Here is a 14082-nt window from a genome sequence, read left to right on the forward strand (position 1 = left end):
TACAAATTGGTTAATGTCCTTAAAATATTAAAGATTATGAATTTCTAGATCACAAATATTACCATAATTTCCAAAACAACTGAGGGAAAATACTTTTCTACTTCACTGTTTGATGAGCGAGGATTTCATAAGAGTTCTAGAACTTCACTTTAGCATTGAAAAGAAATCCATTGTCACGTGTAATCACCTACTGTAAGGTAAGAAAGGGTTAAAGGTCTCTCCTGAGGCCAAACCTCTGGTAGACAAATATTCCTTCTTCATGCATTAACAGTGACCTGAGAAAAAAAGGGAGGACCTTCAAGCAACTGGGCAGAAGAATTGGGTTTTGAACTTCTAAACATGAGTATGCAGTGATCACTCGTCATGATGAAAATCAGAAATCCTTCAAGTGTCACTAATTTAAATGGAAAGCTTTTGTTGTTTATAAAAGCCAATAAACCATTCACGTTGAATCAATTTTCCCTTCCCCATGTACCTAAAGTCTAATTCATTCATTATAAGGCAATTCTTCATGTTTTCCTCAGGCCTAAGCAGAAAGGAATTGAAATATATAAATGGATATCATTGATAGAAATGAGGGAAAAATATTCCATTCTTCTGTGATTCTTCCCTTGAACTGACTTCTTCTGTGTTTCTTCCCTTCCATCTGCCTTGAACTGCTCAATGAAGATACGTTGGAGAAGGTTTGCTGGTGTGCTTTTTATTCATTGGTTTGGGAAACACAAATAGAATGGATGGCTGACTGCTTTGAAATTGTAAAGACTATATTCACAAATATTGTGCCATTTATTTTTTTGTGCAAGCAAAACTGAGAATCATAACATTAATAGATAACTAAATCTGATGGCCAGAGAAGACTAATATATTTTTTCCCAGGAGCATCTCTCCCACCTTGTCCTTGCTGCTTCTGACAACAAAAGGACATAAATAATTAGATGTCTTTTATTTGGGACATATTTTATCTGGGTTTTGTTGTTTTAATTTGTTAATTTATTGAGTTTACATGATGGTTATCACTAATTAGCATTTTAATATAGTTATGAGCAACACGGGTAAATTCCTTGTTATTAGGGAGTTTTTAATCAAGGAAGAGGTGGACTCTTAACAGTTACAGAAGCTAGAAAATACTGTGTGGAGGAATTTCTAATTCTGAGTAGGATGAATAGCCTATGATAGGTAAATGATCCAGAACTAAGAAACCTGTTAAAAAATGTCTATAACATCATAGGCATTGGAGAACTAATAAGGCAACAAATATTGGGGGGATAAAAATCTGAAAATAAGTAGTTCTAAGTTGAAATGAACTAACAGTTTGTAATTTCTCTCATTCGGGATTCTGAAGATATAATACAAAACAGACATATTTATAAATTTTAAATAATATAGAACACAAGATGAACAAGCAAAGCTCATACTGAAAAAAGCCAGGGTAGTGTTTGTGTATTAAGAAACCAGGATAATCGAGATCAGCCGAAGATGGCAGTGGTTCAGTGTGAGACATACTGAGTTCCCGCCACGATTCAAGTTCTTTACCACAAATTGATCCTAAGTAAGCTTTAGCAACACAGAGATCTCAGTCAGAGAGGATAAAAGGCAGAATACCAGCAGAGAAGACAGCATGGAGCCCAGCCAGCCAAGAGCAGATGGTGCTTCAGGGCATGTAGACCCGCCGGCTGCAGACAGAGTCACACAGAGCCTGCGCGAGCCCAGAGCCAACACCAGGATGGGCATGGACTTGCCAGGTTCAGGGAACCGGAGAATCCAGCAATTTGTGAGTACCTCTGAGGAGAACTTTCCACTTCTGCTGGAGGATCGGCATTGGGAAGGAGCCCCTCCCCCACAAGCTGAGAGCAGCGCCATCTTGACTGCTGGCAAAGACCCGGCCAAAGCAATTGGAGCCTGAGAGGTGTTGCTGACAGCACCATCTTTCAAGCTGGCAAAGGATTTCCCAGAGATCCCTTAGCCAGAAATCTGGCCCCAGCGCTACTGAAGTCCATCCCCCTGCTCCAGCCACAGACCTGGTAAACAAAGCCGCCCGCGGATCTTTCAGCTTTGTTTTGCCAATCAAGCAATCAGATCCGAAAAACTGCAAAGCCAAATCACAAGAGAAAAAGACTTTGTGAAGTGTTTAAATCCCGAATTTAGAGGAGACATAAGTTTCCTATCCTGCTCCCCTCAAAAAACCCTGAAGAATACCCCTTTTTTGTTGTTCTTCTACCCCTTTTCATTTGCATTTTTAGGTGTTCTTATTTTCTCTTTGCCATTTTACCTACACCTTTTTTTCTAATGTTATGATTCATTCCTTTTTTTCTCTCTCTTTTTATTTTCTTTCTTTTCTCTTTTCCCGCATTCCTTATGTCACTGTGGTCATTCCTAGAAACACAGTGACAGCTCTGGGTATAGTCTGAATAAAAATGATATCTATATGGATACAGTCACCTGCTTTTTAAACCCCGGGTTCTCAACCCTAGTATCTCTTGGGTAAGAACTCACAATAGTGAGGAATCTCCCCCCATCCTTTTGTGTGTGTGTGTATGTGTGTGTGTGTGTGTGTGTTCTGTTTTCTTTTATTTTGTTGTTGTTTTGTTTCTTTTTTCTTTTTAAAATTTGTATCATTGAAATCTCCTATATATGCCTCCCTCTTTTCTCTATATATTCTTCTTATTACTCTTATTATTTTCATAAGTTTTATCTAAGTTCTTCTAAGCTTTCTACTCAAACATTCTACCTGTCTATCACCTTAGGTCAGTTATCCTTACACGATACCTTTTCTTCATGACTATAATAATCTTACACTATTGCATTATTCTTTTCCTACCTACATTGTTGTCTTTTATATTATTTTTCTATCGTTGGTCCTCTGTTCATCCTTCAGCTCTTATAATGCATGGATCTACATTTGATGGCTGAGCACCTGCAGAAAACTAAAGTTGGATCCTTCTTTGTCACCCTGCACTAGAATTAACTCCAGATGGATCAAAGACCTTGAGGTAAAAGCCAACATACTGAAAACATTACAAGAAGGAATAGGAAATACACTAGGCCTCCTTGGCACAGGTCGAAACTTTCTTAATAAGGACCAAGAATCACAACAAATCAGAGAAAGGCTGGATAAGTGGGACTGCATTAAACTGCAAAGGACATAGCTAGTAAATTAATTAGGAAGCCTACAGAATGCTCAACATCTCTGGTCATAAAAGAAATTCATATCAAAACAACTCTAAGATTCTACCTCACTCCAGTTAGAATGGCCAGGATCAAGAATACTAAGAACAACAGATGCTGGAGGGGATGTGGCCAGGAGGGATCACTACTACACTGTTGGTGGGAGTGCAAACTCGCTCAACCACTATGGAAAGCAGTTTGGCAGTTCCTCAAAAGACTAAACATAGAGCTCCCCTATGACCCAGCAATTCCACTACTTGGCATTTACCCAATTGTCCAGAAACAAGGACACACTAAATCCACTAGCACAATGATGTTCATTGCAACACTATTTACCATAGCAAAGATATAGAACCAACCCAGATGCCCCTCAGTTGATGAGTGGATCAAAATATGTGGTATTTATACAGAATGGAATTCTATGTTGCTGTCAGAAAGAATGACATCGCCCCATTTGTTAGGAAATGGAAAGACTTAGAAAAAATCATATTAAATGAAGTAAGCCAGACTCAAAGGAACATAGGCTCAATGGTTTCCCTCATTTGTCATAATCAGTAGAAACCTTGGGCTCTTCTAGCAGAAATTTGCAATAGAGCGAAACCTAGATACACAAGGCCATATAGCATGATGCCAAATGTAAGAACCTCTAGGATATAGAAACAAAAGCCATATAATGAGTGATTGTTGTCCTTAATGTACTATGTTTTCTGTCATCTCTTTTGTTTCCCTTGGTTATCTCATATTGTTACAGTATCTCACTTTGTTATCTGATATATTGGATATATTTGTATTTGGTTATTTGAAATTGGATAGGGAAGGGGGGAAAACATGATGAGGGGTTGGGGGGGAAGGGAAATGTTGACCAAGACTTGAGAAGGGGTATGAATGTTTGTGAATTAATGCATCCTTTGTCTGGTGAATATAATGTAACCCTTCTATTAATTACAATAAGAAATATATGAAAAAATGCTGTGTAAAACCAAAGCTACTCATTAAAAAATGTTCAAATAAAAAATAAGGAAACCAGGATAAGGATTCAGAATTTATCTTTGAACCTTCCAGATTGAATTTGAGTGTTATGCTACAAATTACAGTTAAGCCAATAGTAGCCAAGCCTCAATAATACTGAAATATAGTCTCAACTTTGGTCATAAGCCAATTTCATATATCTAACAATAGAAATAAAATTTGGACATACCTCATTCAGATTGTCTATACCTGTGTGTGCATAGTATTTGATATTTAGTTTTTTTAATTGTTCATTTCAAAAGGCAAAACTTCCACTAAGAGATAATAAAAAAAGATCTATGGACAAAGTTGGCATGACTTAAAAATAGCTAAAATCAAGTATATGTTGAAGAAGAGGGAGTGCTGAAAACACAGATTTTCCTTACATACAGTGTAAGAGACAGGAGTTCCGCTACTTGTTTGTTTGTTAGTTTGTTTTTCAAAAAAATGAGAATGTAGTTGAGGGAAATTTCACAACCAGCCCTTGCCTGTACATAGAGATCAGATTACATGAGTCTTTAGATAAGTTCTGCACTATGCAGGAATGATTTCTAAAGTATCTTCATCAGGAAAAACATAACAAAGAGAAAATGGAATAATAGAAGGAGAAAGTCTGTAGAGTCACTGAGAGACTGAGAATGAGGACAAATAATGCTTTTCTTCATCTGGCCTCAGACCATCTGCTTATATTGCAGTGACTCAGAGGACAGGAAGCCAGGCTGAGACTGTACACACTGAAAATGTGTTAACACACTAAGGCACAACTTCAGGGATCCAAAGAGATAAGAAGAGATGCAAATGCAAGGCTTTGATGATTTTGGCTTCCTGGGCAACATAGATGATGACTTCAATCCAAGCTTTTACCCACACATCCACAAAAATTGAATCTCACATGAAAATTAAGGAAATTAAAACTCACAAAATAAAAGACCTCAAAAGTCAGTGATACAAATATTGACTGTTTCAAATCCAAAATTAGACTAAAATTCCAAGCAAAACACTCATGTTACTGGTAAAACACACACTGACTAGCTATTAAAACTTAAATAATGTAATATCCTACAAACTGTGACAACATTAAAGAATGATAATCTTTCAAAGAAAAACGGACAAATAGTTTTGGTTGTTGTTGAATTCAAAGGTAAACCAATGTTCCTGATTGATGGTGATACAAAAAAAGTAAAGCCAATCTGAAGTGTCATTAAAATTCAACACAATAAATTGAGTAAACTCAATGAATTGGGCCAAATATTCCCGAATAATTGTTATCTGGGTGGGCTTTGAATCATCAGTCTGAAGTTTATTTTTCTGAGAAACTAGGACTACAGGCACCTGACTAGAAATGAAGATTCTTTATGGAGCACACTTTCAAAATATTTTCTACTAGCTTTTCAAAAATTTATACTATATTACTTTTTTCTATAGTCATTCTTTTATGTAGTATCAACCAGAACTTCTTGCTTCTAAGTGCAATTCAGTACCAATTATTAAAATTTTTCCCATTCATTACCTATAATCTCATTCTCCCTGTCTTTTGCTAACCACATTCTAAAACTTCTATGAGATCATTATTATTAGATTGTACATGAGTGAAATCATGACACCTGTCCTTATGTGGTAGGTTTGTTTCTTTCACTAATAATGATTAGCTCTATAACACTGCCTTATATGACCAGATTTCATTCTCATGTCTTGAATAGAATTCTATCATATATTTATGCTATGTTTTCTTTATCCATTCATAAATAAATAGACATTTGGGTTAATTTCCATTTCTTATTGATAAAGAATATCTTTGACTTCTTAACTTTGTTTCTTTAATATATGCCCAGAAATCTGGTTGCTGGATCACATGGTAGTCGTATTTTAAATCTTTTGAGGAAACAACATACTGTTTTTCATAAGGATTATGCTAATTTACATTCTCTCCAACAGCGTGCAAAGGTTAACTCTCATCCATATTCTTCCTTGACAAAGCTTACTATCATTAATCTTCTACACAGTAGCCATTCTTCCGGGCCTGAGATGATATCTCATTGTGGCTTGATATGAGGTTCTCTGGTGATTAATGATGCTGAGAATCTTTTACCATATTGTTGGCCTTCATGAGTCTTCCCTTGAGAAATGCCCACTTAGACCTACTGTCTGTTTTTGATAGTTATTGTTGTTGTTTTGCTATATTACAGATGTCAATCCCTTTTGTGTAATTTGCAAATGGTTTCTTCTGCTCTTTGTGATGTTTCTGTATTCTGATGATTATTTCTTTTACTCTGTAGATGACCTATAGTAGATGTATTTCTTTGCCAATTTTTACTTTAATTTGCTCTTTTGAGAACCTTAACCAAAGATTTATTGCCATAGTTCAATATCCACAAGCATTTTTCTTATATTTTCTTCTAGTAGCATCATACTTTTGAGCCTATAATTTTAAGTCTTAACACATTGTAACTTCATTTCCTAATTTTTTTAAATTTTTTATTGTAATTAATAAAAGGGTTACATGATATTTGCCAGATAGAAGGTGCATTAATTCACATACATTGATACCTTTCACATGTCTTGATACCCATTACCCTCCCCCCTTCCCCCCCACCCGTTCATTTCCTAATTTATATATGAGGAAGATAACTCACTGTTGACCAAGGTTAAAAAGTTTTTAAGAGATGAAATCAACATCTATACTCCTCAAATATTAAAATACATGAAACTCAAGTATTTCCTTAGCAAACATAAGACCCTGAATAAAACTCCCAGTATTTTAAGACAATAAATGCAAGTCAGTAAATAAATACATAAATGAATACTACAGAACATGAGATTTGATGTGGTATGTTTCTTAAGTTTGGGTTTGTATTCGATAAAGCTTAGATAAATCTGGAATTCTTGGCTTTTAATTCTGAAGTAATGTCATTGTTACCATTTAGGCCTCAGGCTTTTGACAGCTAGATATTGAGGAAAGATAAATGTGGACATATTGAAAGCATGGCAAGTGCATGAGAAGCCCATTTAAAACCTTTGCAATTACTTGAAATAGGATAGGGAAGGGGGGAAAACAAGATGAGGGGCGGGGGTGGGGGGAGGGAAATGGGAACCAAGACATGAGAAAGAGTATCAATGTTTGTGAAGTAATGCACCTTCTATCTGGTGAATGTAATGTAACACTTCTATTAATTACATTAAAATATATGGGAAAAAATCTTTGCAATTAGTACCAAAAGAATAATTAAGCTCTCACTTCCTATTTCTTCTACTACATGATATTTATGGGCAGCAAATACCTATAGCACTTCTGTTAATACACAATCTGCTAATACAAAATCTGACAGTCTATGAAGTCAGCCATTTCACATGTAGATTCATGATATGAGATTTTAATAAGCCACAGTGGAAAATCAATAAATAAACTTTTTGCTCAACTCAGTTGATACACTGCTCTCAGTGCTGTTTCTCTTAATTGATCAGAGTAAGTTGTGTCTAAGATCTTCTCTTCTCTTTTGTTGCCCTTTGGTTAATCTAATATTGTTACGATACCAGACTTTGTTACCTGGCATATTGCATATTCATTTATTTGTTTATTTGAAATAAGAAAGGGAAGGGGGAAAGCAAGATGATTGGGAGGGGTTGGGGGAAGGGAAATGAGGACAAAAACATGAGAAAGGGTATCAGTGTGTGAGAAGTAATGCACCTACTATCTGGGTAATATAACTGTAATGCTCTATACATTACGATAAAAAAGAAAATATATCAATGTGAAAACACTGCAGAATTATTCCTAGATTTAGGATTTCAGCAATTAAAAAAAATTGAGCCTCTGCCAAAGTAAATAGTTCTGACAAAGCAAAGTAAAATAAATGTTCTTCATTTAAGTGATAAAATGAACAGTGAAGATTTCTTGAAAGGGAGCATGGCTGTTATAGCAGTTGTGTTGCACTGTGGGAAAAAGGAATCAAGAATTTGTGCTATAAACTTGTTCAACCACTATGGAAAGCAGTGTGGCAGTGCCTCAAAAGACTAAACATAGAACTCCCCTATGACTCAGCAATTCCACTACTTGGCATTTACCCAACCATCCAGAAACAAGGACATACTAAACCCACTAGCACAACAATGTTCATTGCAGCACTATTCACCATAGCAAAGATATGGAACCAACCTAGATGTCCCTCAGTTGATGAGTGGATCAACAAGTTGTGGTGTTTGTACACAATGGAATTCTATGCTGCTGTCAGAAAGAAAGACATCGCCCCATTTGTTAGGAAATGGAAAGACTTAGAAAAAATCATATTAAGTGAAGTAAGCCAGACTCAAAGGAACTTAGGCTCAATGGTTTCCCTCATTCGCCATAATCAGTAGAAACCTTGGGCTCTACTAGCAGAGATCTGCAATAGAGCAAAATCTTGATACATAAGGCCATATAATGTGAAGCTAATTGAAAGGACCTCCAGGATATTGAAACAAAAGCCATATAATGAGTGATTGTTGTCCTTAATGTACTATGTTGTCTCTCATCTCCTTTGCTGTCCCTTGGTTATCTCATATTGGTATAGTATCTCACTTTGTTTTCTGATATATTGAATTTATTTGTATTTGGATATTTGAAATTTGATAGGGAAGGGGGGAAAACCAAGACGGATGAGGGGTATGGGAGGGGGAGGGAAATGGGTACCAAGACATGTGAAAGGGTATCAATGTATGTGAATTAATGCACCTTCTATCTGGCAAATATCATGTAACACTTTTACTAATTACAATAAAAAAAAGAAAAAAAAAGAATTTGTGCTATAGTTCTTTATGTCTAAGTACCTTCTGTATCCCTCCTTTCTTTTCTTTTTTTTTTTTAACAATGGACTCCTGGAACTCTACACCCATGGATATGAGGTGTCTACCATCTAAATATTTTCAGTATAGCCCATTTGTCACTGTTTTAGAAATGTTATTTAATTTTATTAAATTTCTTTGCTTGATAGGCATTTGATAATGGCTTATGATCAATTGTATTTTAGAGTATCTCTTAAGGAATTTTATATAACAATGGCACTTCAATGGAATTTGGATTTTTTAAAAATTATCTTTTAGCTACTGTTAATGATTACTTAACAGAAATCATAACTCAGGATTGATGCCTGTAATTCTAGTTACTCTGGAGGCCGAGTTCTGAGGATCCTAGTTTAAAATCAGCATGAACAAGGAAGTCTGTGAAACTGTTAACTCCAATTACCCATCAAAATAATATCCACAAGTGGAGCTGTTACTGAAGTGGCAGATCTCTACTCTTGAGCACAAAGGTCAGGGTCCAATGTTCACTGAGTGATTTCAAGTCCCAGGATGAGGACTTCCCTAAAAAGCTCATAATTATGGCTGGGAATTTGGCCTAGTGGTAGAGTGCTTGCTTTGCAAGCACGGAGACTGGGGTTTGATTCCTCAGTACCACATACATAGAAAAAAGCTGGAAGTGGTGCTGAAGTTCAAGTGGTAGAGCTCTAGCCTTGAGAAAGTCCAAGGACAGTGCTCAGGCCCTGCGCTCAAGCCCAAGACTGGTAAAAAAAAAAAAAAATAACAGCTCATAATGAGCTCCAGGTACATATATAAATTCAAAAAGCAAAAAAATAAAATAAAATTAATTTAAAACAGTAAAGCATTTGTTTAAATTATTTTAAAATTAGAATTATGTAACTTATATAATTATAAATGATATAACTACATTATACTAAAATTATAAATTCTATAATTTATATTATATAACATCATAATTTATGTATCTGAGTAATTTGCATGTAACTTATAAAGCAAATTATATTTTCTCTGCTAGTTTTTCTTGTCAAAAACACAGTCATTGTCTAATTTCTAATTATGTTTTTGTTTTTCCTTGAAGAAATTTTGCAGTTCCTTTTAAGCTTGTGAAGTTCATTATGTCACTCTTCACCCCAGGATAAATCAGTTTTTTGGAGCTTGTGAAAACTCATGAGTCATACTTCTTCATGAGTTTTTAAAACATTATTTGCTTTTGACCTGCAGTGTGAAAGTCTAGAAATTGGTAATAATAATAAGCCCATTTCTATGGAAATTGTGTCAATGTTATTTAATCTGTCTTGCTAGACGCTGAACAATTCATGAATGTCTTGCTGCTATTCAGTAAGGAGTTCATGAATATGTGAATTGACAGTTTCTAGCTTGTTTGTTTTTAAAGAAGATTCAGCAACTGGTAAAAAAAACACTATTGGCAAATATGATCATATAAGATTCAAAGTAGTTATAAAACATCTCAGGTTTGGTTTTTTGTTTTTGATTTTTTTTTTTTTGACATTGGTCGTGGAACTTGTACTCTGGGCCTGGGCATTGTCCCCGAGCTTGTCAGCTCAAGATTACTACCCTAACACTGGAGCCACAGGCACTTCTGGTCTTCTAGTGTTTAATTGGAGGTGAACCAGCCTGGGCTGGTTTTGAACTGCGATCTTCAGATCTCATCCTCCTGAGTAGCTAGGATTACAGGCGGGAGTCATCGCTCCTGGCTAGTGTTCTCCCAGCAGAAAGAAAGATGAGGTGGTTTGGGAAAAAAACAAAAAAACAAACAGAGAAAGAGGAGCGCAAATAAATAAATAAATAAATAAATAAATAAATAAATAAATGTTTTAGGCCATACCAGTGTCATTGAAACCAACATACAGTCTGTTGAGGGCACTTTCAATGAAGGTCAATATTATTGTGGTATTTGGTAATAATCCTTCTTGTTATTCCATGTTGCACTTTATACGTTGGTGTAAGGCACTTTGAAATTGAAGGAATGCCTCTTGGAGGTCCTTAGAGAGGACAGTGCACAGCCTCATTTATATCTGAAGAGTACTGGAAAAAGAAAATAAAATTACCTCCCTTGTTCTATCAGTGTATATTTTCATGCATCCAAGGATACATTTCTATTTGTTCTATTAGAAGTTCTATCAGAAAGACTTTGAAATAAACTGGTCTCTACCAATATCCTTATAGCAATGAACAGCCTCTCAATCTTGCCCTGATATTCAGAAAGAAAGAGACACAGAGAGAGAGGCAGAGAGACAGAGGCAGAGAGACAGACAGACACACACATATATATACATACGTACACAGAGACAGAAAGGCAGGCAGGCAGAGAACAGTAAAACAAGTGAGACAGAGCAGGGGAGGGGGAATGGGGGGGTGTCCAGAGAGAGAGAGACAGCAAGAGTGAAGGAGAGGAAGAAGAAGAGGGAGAGGGAGAGGGAGCACCAATCAAAGGAGGGACAGAGAATAAAGAAATTGAATTTAGAAATAATTCTAAGTCTTTCCATTTCCTTACAAATGGGGCGATGTTGTTCTTTCTGACAGCAGCATAGAATTCCATTGTGTATAAATACCACATAAGTGAAGTAAGCCAAACTCAAATGAACATAGGCCCAATAGTCTCCCTCATTTGCCATAATCAGTAGAAACCTTGGGCTCTCCTAGCAGAGATTTACAATAGAACAAAATCTAGATACATAAGGCCAAATAGTATGACACTAAATGTAAGGACCTCCAGGAGAAGGAAACAAAAGCCATGTAATGAGTGACTGTTGTCCTTAATGTTATCACTCATCTCTTTTGCTATTCCTTGGTTATCTCATATTGTTACAATATTTCACCTTATCTGATATATTGTATATGTGCTTAATTGGTTATTTGAAATTGGATAGGGAAAGGGGGAAATCAAGATGAGCGGGGGGAGGGTGGGAGGGAAATGGGGACCATGTCATGAGAAAGGGTATCAATGTTTGTGAAGTTATGCACCTTCTATCTGGTGAATATAATGTAACCTTTCTATTAATTATAAGAAAAAAAGAAAAAAATTAATAATTCTAAAATACAGTTTCTTCTAACATTTTCCCATGGGTGATCTTACTAGCCTATTAGGCATTTGTAAACACACAGAGCTTAAAATATGGAACAGCAAGCATGTTCGCAGTGTGTGGTCTCAGTGCTCAGAAGGTAGCCAGCCTTTACAGTGAGCTTATTTCCAGAACTGTAGCACTCCCAAGCCTCTAGGGAGCTGAAGCTGCCAGTCCACCCTCCTATCTCCCTTGGAGGAGAATAGGTGGTAGGAAGAAGTCTTGTGGGTGGCAAATGAAGTACTGGAAGTCCAAAGTAGAGGAGGAGGGGAAGCTGGCACACTCTGCACAGTGGTAGAATAAATGAGACAGCTTGAATCCTGTATTACTTCTGTTCCTGTTTTTATACTGATGATGTGTATATCTTTTGCTTTCTCCTCATTTTTAAATTAGCAAACCTAATCCTTACTAAGCATCTGGATACCTTGCTTCCAGAACTCCTTGGTGGCTCTCTCCTTTTATATGTCATTTTTATACAAAATATGAATGCAGTTCCATTGCTTTCAGATGTCGGTTGGAAGCCTATGCTTTTTTTTTTCCTCCCAAGGACAAGAACACTTAAAAATACATCTTTGTATTGGACTTCTGAAAACTGGAATGACAAAATGGTGACAAAAACGTGAATGGCTTAGGGAAAAGTCACAGTTCAGTTTCCCAAAGTGATAGTTTTTAATCTCATATTGCTACTGTATTTGACTTTGTTACCTGGCATATTGTATATTTGTTTATTTGAAATAGGAAAGGGAAGGGGAGAAAGCAAGTTGAATTGGAGGGGGCTGAGAGAGGGAAATGGGGACAAAAACACAAGAGGGGGTGTCAATATGTAAGAAGTAATGCACCTATTACCTGACAAATGTAACTATAACCCTTCTATACATTACAATAAAACATAAATAATTTTTTAAGATTTAAAAAAAGATTCCCATTGGAGACACAGACAAGAAGGTCAGGAAATGGTAAGGTGTATTAATTAAATATTTATATTTCTAGATATTCTGGTCTTTCTTCAAAGAAAGAAAGAGTACATGGTGAAGCCTGATTTCTGGGGTTTAACATGAATGCTCCAATTACGTGAACATTTTTTTAGTTAGTTTGATAAATCTGAACATTTTCGTTACATCATATGTCAATATGTCCTTCCTTTCATCAATACCAATGATTAAATCCTTTTTGACTGCTCCTGTGAATTCAAACCAACCACTATTCCTGTGCCTTGTTCCAATTAGCTATTGATTCACAAAGTACACACTGCAAGGCTGAATGGAAAGATTTGTCCTTAGTATTTGTTAGACACGATCAGCTTCCCACACAGAAATTTGTCCAGCAGTGGTAATTTCAGACTATAGTCTACATTCTTCATAGAAAAGTCTATTATCTTCTGCAATCTTTAGTTGAGTCTGTACACAAAGGAAGATGGGAAAACATAAAAGTTTGAAATGTTTTGGTTTCTTTAGGGCCCTTAAAGATGTTCTCAGAAGAGGAAGTTGGGCCAGGTCTGTGATAAAACATTCACTAGTTATTTTGTGTCTCCTCTTCTCCTTCAGTGTAGATTTGCATGCAGAACTTGGCAGGACTGAGTGCAGGGCAGAGAATTGTGTTATTCACTTTCCAATGCTATGACAAAATGCCTGAGAAAATCCATTGCAAGGAACATAGATTTCTTTGGATTCATGATCTCAGGGGTTGCAGTCCATAGTTGGTTAACTCCATAGTTTGAGACCTAAGGCAAGGCAGAATAGGATGCTTCTGGGAGTGTTTGGCAGAGGAGACTACTCACCACTTGGTGATCATGAAGTAAAGAACAAGCCACTCCCTACCCAAACCATAGAACAATTGTTGCCAAGTTGTGCACAAACATTTTTTCCAGTACACTTTGCAATGGAAAAGCAATCTGAGTGTAAAATGGATAGAATTTTTAAAAAGATTATGTATGAGAGAAAACGTCCCATTAGGAGACATTTTGTAAGCTTCTGAAATATTCTCTCGTAACTGTGGGTGTGGGTGTTCCTCATAGCACTTCTATAAGCAGTTC

The sequence above is a fragment of the Megascapheus bottae genome, chromosome 2 (genome assembly GCF_031878675.1).
Source record: "Megascapheus bottae isolate mThoBot1 chromosome 2, mThoBot2.hap1, whole genome shotgun sequence".
In the NCBI taxonomy this organism is placed as follows: Eukaryota; Metazoa; Chordata; class Mammalia; order Rodentia; family Geomyidae; genus Megascapheus; species Megascapheus bottae.